The sequence below is a fragment of the Pinus tabuliformis genome, chromosome 2_2 (genome assembly GCF_031772625.1).
Source record: "Pinus tabuliformis cultivar Carrire ecotype Pingquan chromosome 2_2, CPIR1, whole genome shotgun sequence".
Classification (NCBI taxonomy): Eukaryota; Viridiplantae; Streptophyta; class Pinopsida; order Pinales; family Pinaceae; genus Pinus; species Pinus tabuliformis.
Genome location: NC_142300.1, coordinates 457538796 through 457548500, shown reverse-complemented (window position 1 = coordinate 457548500; position 9705 = coordinate 457538796). Strand labels below are relative to the sequence as shown.

The following is a 9705-nucleotide window of genomic DNA, read 5'->3' as shown; positions in this document are numbered from 1 at the left end:
CGAATGACGTTATACAAGCAGGCCTTGCATGTTTACTGGATGCTGAAGCGTTTACTCGCCAAGGCATTGGAGTAAGTAGCATGTGAAATCGCTGAGCTAGCCCAGGGTATGCCTAATATGAAGAAAGAAATGAAGAATCTTCAAATCACAATGCTTATGCAGGATCGCAAGCTGGACGAAATCCAGCATTAGCTGAAGAAGATTACTCCAGCTACAAAGGACGCGACAACAACTCTGGAGATGGTGGAAGATTGAAATTGTAGTTCATGTAGTTGTTTATCATGTTTGTTTTCTGAGGATAGTTTTACATTTTCCTATTAGTAGTTTCATGACTGTCTGGAACATACTTAGCATTTGTTGTTGCGAAGTTTATTTAGCATGGATAGATAGACTTATTCATTTTTGTTACTGGATGGCTTATAATAATTTGAGGTGGCCAACAAATCCGGTTTCCCATCTGGGCGGGTTGAGGCCACCAAAACGATGTATATGGCTTAACCTGTTTTTATATGAATAGAAAAAGAAAGGCACTACCGTAGCTTACAAAAAAAAAGGAAAATTATTTCAATATCATATATATAAAGATAATTCTTATTGCACGCATACGAGTAATTTACATATTTTATTATCCTCACAGTATCATATATTTATACATCAAAGAAACTTAAGATAGATTGACTATCTTAGCTAGTCAATCTAGTTATTTGACATAATATCTCCAAAAAACCTAAAAATGAGAGGTAACTAACAACCTCCTATCCCAAAAACTCACATAGATATTACAATAATTAATACATTATATGACGATGATTATCCCAAAATAAGGACAAGACAAGTAGGAGTTAATATCTCAAAAAACATCGTGCAACAAGATAGTGTCTTTGATATTTCACAAGTGAAGTCTTCATCAACAACTCTAATCTTTTTCAAATTTTATAGATTGAACTCCATCAAGATGCCTTCCAACCTTCAAAAGGTATAACTCCAAAATTGAATCCCCAAGTGCCACTCTTGAATCATGGATCTTGTGAAGTCAATTATAGACCACACCATGTCGCATAACCTCACTAGCATACCACTTTCATGTCCTCAACAACTATTGAGATATCAATCCCTACATCCACTACTCCCCAATTATCTATAAAACTATCCATACAAAACATTACTTCTACTTGAAAATATAATTACTTCAAACCCCTAAATCAATTCCTTATTTGTGATGACTAAACTATTATTTTCTTTTAACATACTTACATATATCGAGATACATAGGTGTCATTTTTCGTACCATATAGTTATTAAAAAAATAGTTTAGATACTAAATGTATCAAAGCTAATATTATATCATGACCTATCTCATTTTATTTTAAATATTCATCATCATGTATTTCACAAACGCAAAAATATTTTTCCACAAAAATTAAAGAAACTACCTTGTGACGAAGCGCTTATAAGTGATCATTTGAGCACCAAGTATTGATGTGAATAGCATAAATAGGAAATATGAAAGTAAGCTCAAAAATGTATTTATGACTCTTTCAACACACATGAACAATGACTAACATTGTTTCCCATGAGCAGCCACAACCCACAAACATGTGGTTGGCCTACACAATGCTTTTCTCTAAGGATTATAGGGAGACAAACTTAGAAGGGGCCATCCTAAGGGAGACAATATGTTTGAGATGCTCGCAATGAAAACTGATATTTGCAAGCCCAAAACAAAATTATATGAAGATTCTCATAGAATCTAATTTATGTAGGGAATTTGAAGTTACAGATAAACCATGTTTATGGATCAAATCAATAAATCAAGTCTTTTTCCTAGATCAATACATTTGGAAATTCTTGCAAGAAACCTTGAATGGTGTCCAATAGTGTCCTTATGATATTTGAAGAGTTTGTTCATATTCTTTAATTGTTGTAGCATGACAATATGTTTGAGATTCTCACAATGAAAACTGATATTTGCATGCCCAAAATTTTTTTACAGGACTTGAGTCTCATAGAGTATAATTTATGTAGGGAATTTGAAGTTGCAGATAAACCATGTTTATGGATGAAATCAATAAATCAAGTCTTTTTCCTCGATCAATACATTTGGAAATTCTTGCAAGAAACCTTGAATGGTGTCCAATAGTGTGTCCTAATGATATTTGAAGAATTTGTTCATATTCTTTAATTTTATCTTGAAATGGTTGAAGGATTTTCTCATAACCTCACAATTTTTGTCCATTCTCTACTACCATGTAAGCTTTGAATTACTCTCAATCATTATGCTCTTTAATAATGTCAACCTCAAGGTAATTCTGCTCTTTGATAATGCCAACCTCAAGGTAATTCTTAAGCTTAGTTCACGTATTGATTATGTCCATAAGATCTATTTTTCTTATGATCATGAGCAATCATGTTTCCAATGTGACGATACACAATGACACAGATAAAACAATTAACTCACAATAAATAAAAAAATTCTTACAAGAACTAAACAACACTGGGAAAATTCTAAAAGAATTCAATACATGCGAACAACAAACTATCTAGATATCTACATACTCACAAAGGATTATAATTCATATATCTCACATTTTCCTAGGCCCTCCCATGAGGGAGATAAGTCCACAATAGTTTTGATAAAAAAAAATGTTGAGAATTTTTTTAGATATTTCATTATCACCACAATATCATATATTTATACATCAAACTAGGTTTAAAATAGATTGATTATCTTACTTATTCAATCTAGGTACTTGAGATAATATGTAAATAACACCTAAAACTAGGATCTAACTAACGACCTCCTAACCGAACAACTCATATAGAAAATAAAATAACTAATACATTCTATGATAAGAAATAGCATCCAATAAGTAGAAAATATATAGGAGTTAACGTCTCTAGGTGCTTTGTAAATCAAAGTAGGAGTGAGATTTATAATTTAGTTGGTATTTAATATGTAGTGTGTGTTTCTATATATAGAGTGATATTCTACTACATTGATATATGCTTTCTATTTCCCAATATGAGAGGATGTGTACTATAACATAAATATATTTTAATGCAGACAATGTGGGTCATAAATTAAATATTTCATTGGTCATATTGAGTAAGATATTTCTATGTGAGCTATGTATATATTATATAAAGCAAATGAGAATAAAAATATTCTTAGAATGTTTTAAAGTGTGTTTCTCAAAATGAAGGAAATGTGCAATTCCTTCCATACTAAGCATGGAATTGAGACATGGTATCTGTTTGCACACATATATATACATATACATATATATATCACACACATGGTGTGTCTAACTAGTATAGATCTATGTTAACACAAAATATATCAAGTGGTCAATAATATATATATATATATATATATATATATATATATATATATATATATATATCACACATGGTGTGTGTAACTAGTATAGATCTATGTTAACACAAAATATATCAAGTGGTCAATAAATCTATGTAGGGATCAAATATCTTGAGTGCAAATCTTTCCTCAAGTTTTACACTCTAAAAGAGGTACCTCAAGGAATTTGACCCATGCTATTAACATGGATATTTGCTAGTATACATAAAACAATTTGGAAATTGAGAAAATTTTTATGTAATTTTTTTTAAGAAACTAATATGTATAGAAACAGATATAATAGATATAGATTAAATAAAAAATCTCCCTTTACTAAACCATTCCCTTATACTATGTGAACTATTTTTTATATAAATCTAAAAAAATATACCTAAATAGTTAATATAAATACCTTAAGTTTTCAAAATAAATAAAATCTAAATAAATTTAATTATGGAAAATAAGAATAAAATATTAGGTTTGTAGGTATAGGTAATATTTTCTTACTCCCTAGACAAGATTTTTAGGGCAACTAATCTTGGAGTTTAGGAACTCTCTCTAATAAGCTAGTAGAAGGCCTACACTCTACATATCCCTAATTTGATCATAGCAAGGGACTCATGAATCGTAACGTAACGCGAAATACGGTTCTTGAAAATTATCCAATCAAGTATCAATTATTAGTGGGATTAGAAATGTATCAATTAGCAGTGGGATTAGATATGTGTTGTAGTGCATTCCAGAGGTTTGTTTCTATTGCACTTATTGAGAAAACAATAAAAACGTGAATTATCATTCTAAAATTTTCAAATGGAAAACGAATTTTTCATTGATGTTGATGGCAAGATCCATCAACCAATAACATAGAAATAGATGGATTAACATCTCTCATCACATCACAATTTAGAAACCACTTGGGTCACTTGGGTCCCATGCAAAGAACCTCACACATTTGTTGTCATGTCAAACCAACGTTACCATTATGAATTTGATGCTCTTGCTCCATGCAACATAGCCGGCATGAATAACTTGGGGACACAAGGAAATGTGATTCTACAATTTGGTATTAGCAACACTAATTGGCTCATCTTCATGTGTAACCAATTGGGATTTCAAAGATTTTGGATACTCTCATGTTATATGTATCCAATGTTCTTGTATTATTTTCCATTTCATATTCACTCTCTTCCCTCCTCTCCATCTACAATTTCTTACTGGCTATCATGGAGCTAGCTTTCCCACCGGGGTGTATCAAAGGTAAGGTTAGTGGCTCCTATTGATTTATCCACAAGCTTATCCACTGTGCTTGAGTTGGTATATCCATTACCTGGACAAGTTTAGACTCTATGATTGGACCAAGTGGGGAGCTTATCATTCCCTAAGCTTCATCCACTCTAACTCAACCCGTTTCCCACCCCATAGGGCCCTAATGAGCATTAGGTACTAAGTATGGGCTATCGTCTCGAGTACTAAGATAGTGGACATTCCATGCTCCTTTCTACCTCTCTTATAATAGTTGCAATACTATGGACACTCAATGTCCATGCAAAGACGCATAGTTATGGATATAGCAATCAAAGTCATGGGGTAGGTCGGCAAATGTGCCATTCTCCACTCCATCGTCACCACTCTATCTCTAAAAATGGTCCCTTTGTAATTGAAAAATTTTTAGCATCAAAATAAGTGGAGGAAGTAGAGCACCCCGATTTAGAAATAGCTATATAGTAAAACTTAACTTTTTATTCATATTTTCACTATGTACTATTTGGCTTTTTCTATTCACAATTAGGTTAAAAGTTATGAAGTATAATAAACTTTAGGCTTCAGTTATATTTTCATAACAATACTCTTGGACGCTAATTTCATTCAACTTTATGGTGGTGTTACTATTTTGGATACGATTTTAAAATTTTAATGTAATTTAATTTTTATTAAATATTTCCAATTTTTTTTTTAAAGGAGAGTGAGAATGGAATGTTAAAAATATTATTAAATTAAATTAACAAAATATATGTAAAATATTTTGAATGGAAAAAGAGAGTTTTTGTTTTGTAGATATGTTATATTGATAAGCCATGGGATTGGCCCATGGTATTGTAAGAAAGCTTTTTGATTGACTGAAACCTACATGGTAAAATGAGAGTGAGGTGTGACCTTTATGGTTAAGAATCTTGTTACATATTTTCTTACTTTATATATGGTTAAATCATATATTAATTATTTTAATTAATAATAGTAATAATAATAATTATAATTACAATTATAGCTTAGTTAATTTTTATGAGGGTAATGTGTGATTTTGTTCATGTTTAACCTAGGCTTGACACATGTCCCTTAATATATATATATAAATAAAATTTATTTTAATTAAAAATATTATAAAATATTAATATTCTTAGTCTCTAAGTATGAAAAAGACACAATAAAAATTATATATATATATATATATATATATAAGTTTTAACCACAAATCTAGCAAGTGCCTAGAAAATCAAATCTATAAAACTGCAAATTTTTTTGTAAAAGATCAAATCTATGGAACTACATTTTTTTCCAAAATTTTACACTTTAACATCTCATGAAAAATTTGATCCCCTAAATGCTTGCCAAATCCTTGCTTAAAATAAATATATGTTAATTTTAACTTTTACCATATAAAATGTATTAAAAAATAAGCATTTTAATCATTTAATTTATCTAATACTAATATACATTATGTATTAATTTCATTATAGTGATAATAATGATAAAAAAGTTTAGTAAACATAGCCGATTAAAAACACATCAAAGTTTATAGATTCGATAGATTACGTATGGCTGGTTCTATAGCACTATTACGTGTCGGATATGGTCAAACGAGGCCACGTCATGATAAAACCGGAATAATCAACGTGTTTATTGACATGAATAATCATACATTTTTCTGTGGTGTTATCCGAATGCGGAAGAATTTGGATCCAATAAGTCAAATTTACTATCGAAAGAATAGACATACGCCCTAAATAAATCAAAATCATAAAATAGTGACAGTACCTCACTCTGGCCACATGGTCACGGGTGACAAAAGTCACATTGAAAAATATAGAAAGCATGTGTAGCGTCGGATGCTACAGTGTATAATAAAGAATGTAATTCTCAAACTGGTTGGCAGGTGTGGAATAACACACTGGATAATCTATAATATCATTCTGAAACTGGCAGCTAAGGATACCCGGTAGAAAGGAAGTCTTAGAGGATAATACCTCAGTCTGCTGTATTTATCTACCAGATAAATTGCATATAAGGCTGGGCAGTCCCTTAACTCTATCAGAGGTATATTTCCTGGTTCTTCTCATTTGTTTCATTGTAGCTTCTCTACTCGGACTCGGAAACATGGAATCCAACACCATGGAATCCAACACTAATGTTCAAGTGAGGATCGATGACAGTGGTTGGGTTATTCAGATAAAGAAAAGCCTGGATATACTGCAAGAAGATCTAGAAGAGGAGGACGACTTCTGTGCGTCCGTGTTTAATGTGCCCAAAGAGTTATTTGCACTGAAGCCCGAGGCGTACACTCCTCAATCCGTTTCTATCGGTCCCTATCACCATTGGCGATCTGAGCTCCTTCTAATGGAGCGGTACAAACTGGCAGCTGCTCGTAGATTTCAGAAAAGAATCAAAGGCCGCAAGTTTGAATCTGTTGTTGTAGAGGAATTTAGGAAGCACGATTGGCAAATCCGGTGCTGCTATCATAATTTCATCGACTATAACGAAGAAATCTTGGCGTGGATCATGGCCCTGGACGCCGCCTTTCTTCTTGAGTGTTTGCAGTTTTATGTCAGACACGCCGACAAAAGCTCCGACGTAGAAGTCAAGGAGATGGGACGAGTCTTACATCGGACAGGCACCGGTTCTACTCACAACTCCATTTTCAGAGATCTCATGATGCTGGAAAATCAGTTGCCGCTCTTTCTTTTGCAAACACTTTTGGAGTTGCAGTTGGGTTCTAAAGCCAAGGCAGAGGAGAGGCTGTCTAGCCTGATGAGACTTTTGTGCCAAGAATTATCGCCTTTCAGCTTTAAGGTGTCCGAGAATTCAAATCTCAATATAAAAGAGAGAGGGCATGTGCTTGAGGTGCTGTATTACGCTATCGCCCCTGTTTCCAACAATCAAAGTCCAAGTTCAACTGAGGAAGGAAACGATACCCCTGATACGGAGGTCGTGTCAAGTGTTACACAGGCCTTCAGTTTTCTGTGGAAGACTCTCTCCTCCATTAAGGTAGGTCCCGTTCGATATCTTACAGAGTTACCCTCACGTGTTCTTTCTACTATTGAGAATCTACCTGTTCTGAGTGCCTTGAAGAAACCCTTGGTTCTTTTTTTCGATAAAGATGAGATCAAATCTGAGGAAGAGGAAGGAGACGGAGACGGAGAGAGCAACGGGGAAGAAACCTCCGTTAAGCTCATACCGCCCACGCGAGACGAGCTAGCTATTCCATCTGTGGCGGATCTGTACTCTGCGGGTCTCAGATTCGTTCCTACCGAGGGGGACCTTACCACAATACGATTTGATGAGAAGACTGCCACGCTTTTCCTTCCAAAAGTAAAGTTGGATACCAACACGGAGGTAATCTTGAGAAATTTGGTGGCATTAGAAGCTAATGTAGCTCCAGGTGCGCTGGTTTTCACACGATACACCGACTTCATGAACGGAATGATCGACAGCGAAGAAGATGTTAGATTGCTGAGAGAGAGCGGAATTATTTCAAACCACCTCCGAAGCGATCGAGAGGTCGCGAACCTGTGGAACAGCATGGGTAAGTGCGTTTGTGTCACAAAAGTTGCATATCTGGACAAGCTTATAAAGGACATTAACAAGCATTATAACAGAAAATGGAATGTTGTTGCGGTGGAGTTTCTGAACCAACACATATTCGGGTCGTGGAAAATCCTGTCTCTGGTAGCTGCAGCGATACTTTTGGCGGTGACTTTTTTGCAGGCCTTCTGCACTGTTTATAATTGCAACAAGTGGCTCAATAACTCTGGCCCCTAAGCCCCTAAGGTAAAGTTATTATTGGTTGCCATGTATTGTGTTACTGAAAGCTGCACCACAATCCAATACAGGACCACCACTTCCATCCGGTTTCCAGGATGCTTTGTTTGCTTCAGTGCTTTGGATGCTTCTTTGCTTCTGTGCTTTCGTAGTAATTGATCCTCTAAATATTGGATCCATCTGGAGATGGGCGATACCATATCTTTTGTAATTAGTCGGTCCAAAGGATAATTAATATTTTATTATTATTATCCTGGGTGATTTGGACGATTCGAGGTGGGGCTAGTTTGTTTATTATAATTATGTGGATATAATAGATATCCCAGATATCTTGTTTTTTTTAAATATCTTATGTTTGGTAATTCGCCAGTTTAAAAAACCATTAATATTATTTTTTCATTATTATTTTTTGTTGGGGTTGGGTTGAATTTAGGTAGAGGTTAATAAATTGGTTAATAAGTTTATTATATGGAAAATTAATTATGATTAATTATAGTCTAATGTCGCATTGTAATAAATTACATCCATATAAAAATCAATTATGGTCAACCATGGTCTAGCATGGCATTGTGAGAAGGATTGTCTCAATATGGAAATCAATTATGGTCAACCATAGTCAACCATGTTTATTTTAAGGTTTATAATATTTATAATATATGTCTCATTATGACAAAGATTGTCTCAATAAGACAAGCATCGTTAACCATGGTGAATCATGGTCAACCATGGCAACCATGTTTTATAAAATCAAACATGGTCATCCTTGGTAAATCATGGTCAACTATGGTCGAAGGTCGCATTGTCCCAAAGATTGTGCTGATATGAAAATCAACCATGGTTAAGCATGGTCAACCATGGTCCAATGTCGCATTGTGGCAAGGATTGTCCCAATATAAAAATCAACCATGGTCAACCATTGTTAACAATGCTTATTTTAGTGTTTATAATATTTATCTTAAGGTTTATATACTTTCGGTTTATAATATTTGTCCCTTGGGTTAAGTATTATTCCTTTGGGTTCATAATCCCTTTGGGCTTTACTATTAATCCCTTTCATTTATTATTCCCTTGGGTTTATAATATCAATCATGAACAACCATGGTCAATCATAGCCAACCATGGTCGAATGTCACATTGTTACAATGATTGTCTCAATATGAAAATCAACAATGGTCAACCATAGTGCAACGTAGCATTGCAACAGATTGTCTCGATATGAAAATCAATCATGGTCAAGCATCGTCAACCATGGTCCAGCATCACATTGTGACAAAGATTGTCTTAATATGGAAATCAACCATGGTCAACCATGT

At 33.9% G+C, this 9705-nt stretch overlaps 1 pseudogene; it reads left to right on the top strand.

Moving 5' to 3' along the window:
- Window positions 1-6730: 6730 nt before the first annotated feature.
- On the top strand, window positions 6731-8392 carry LOC149193246 (putative UPF0481 protein At3g02645 pseudogene; annotated as a pseudogene).
- The last annotated feature ends 1313 nt before the right edge of the window (window positions 8393-9705 follow it).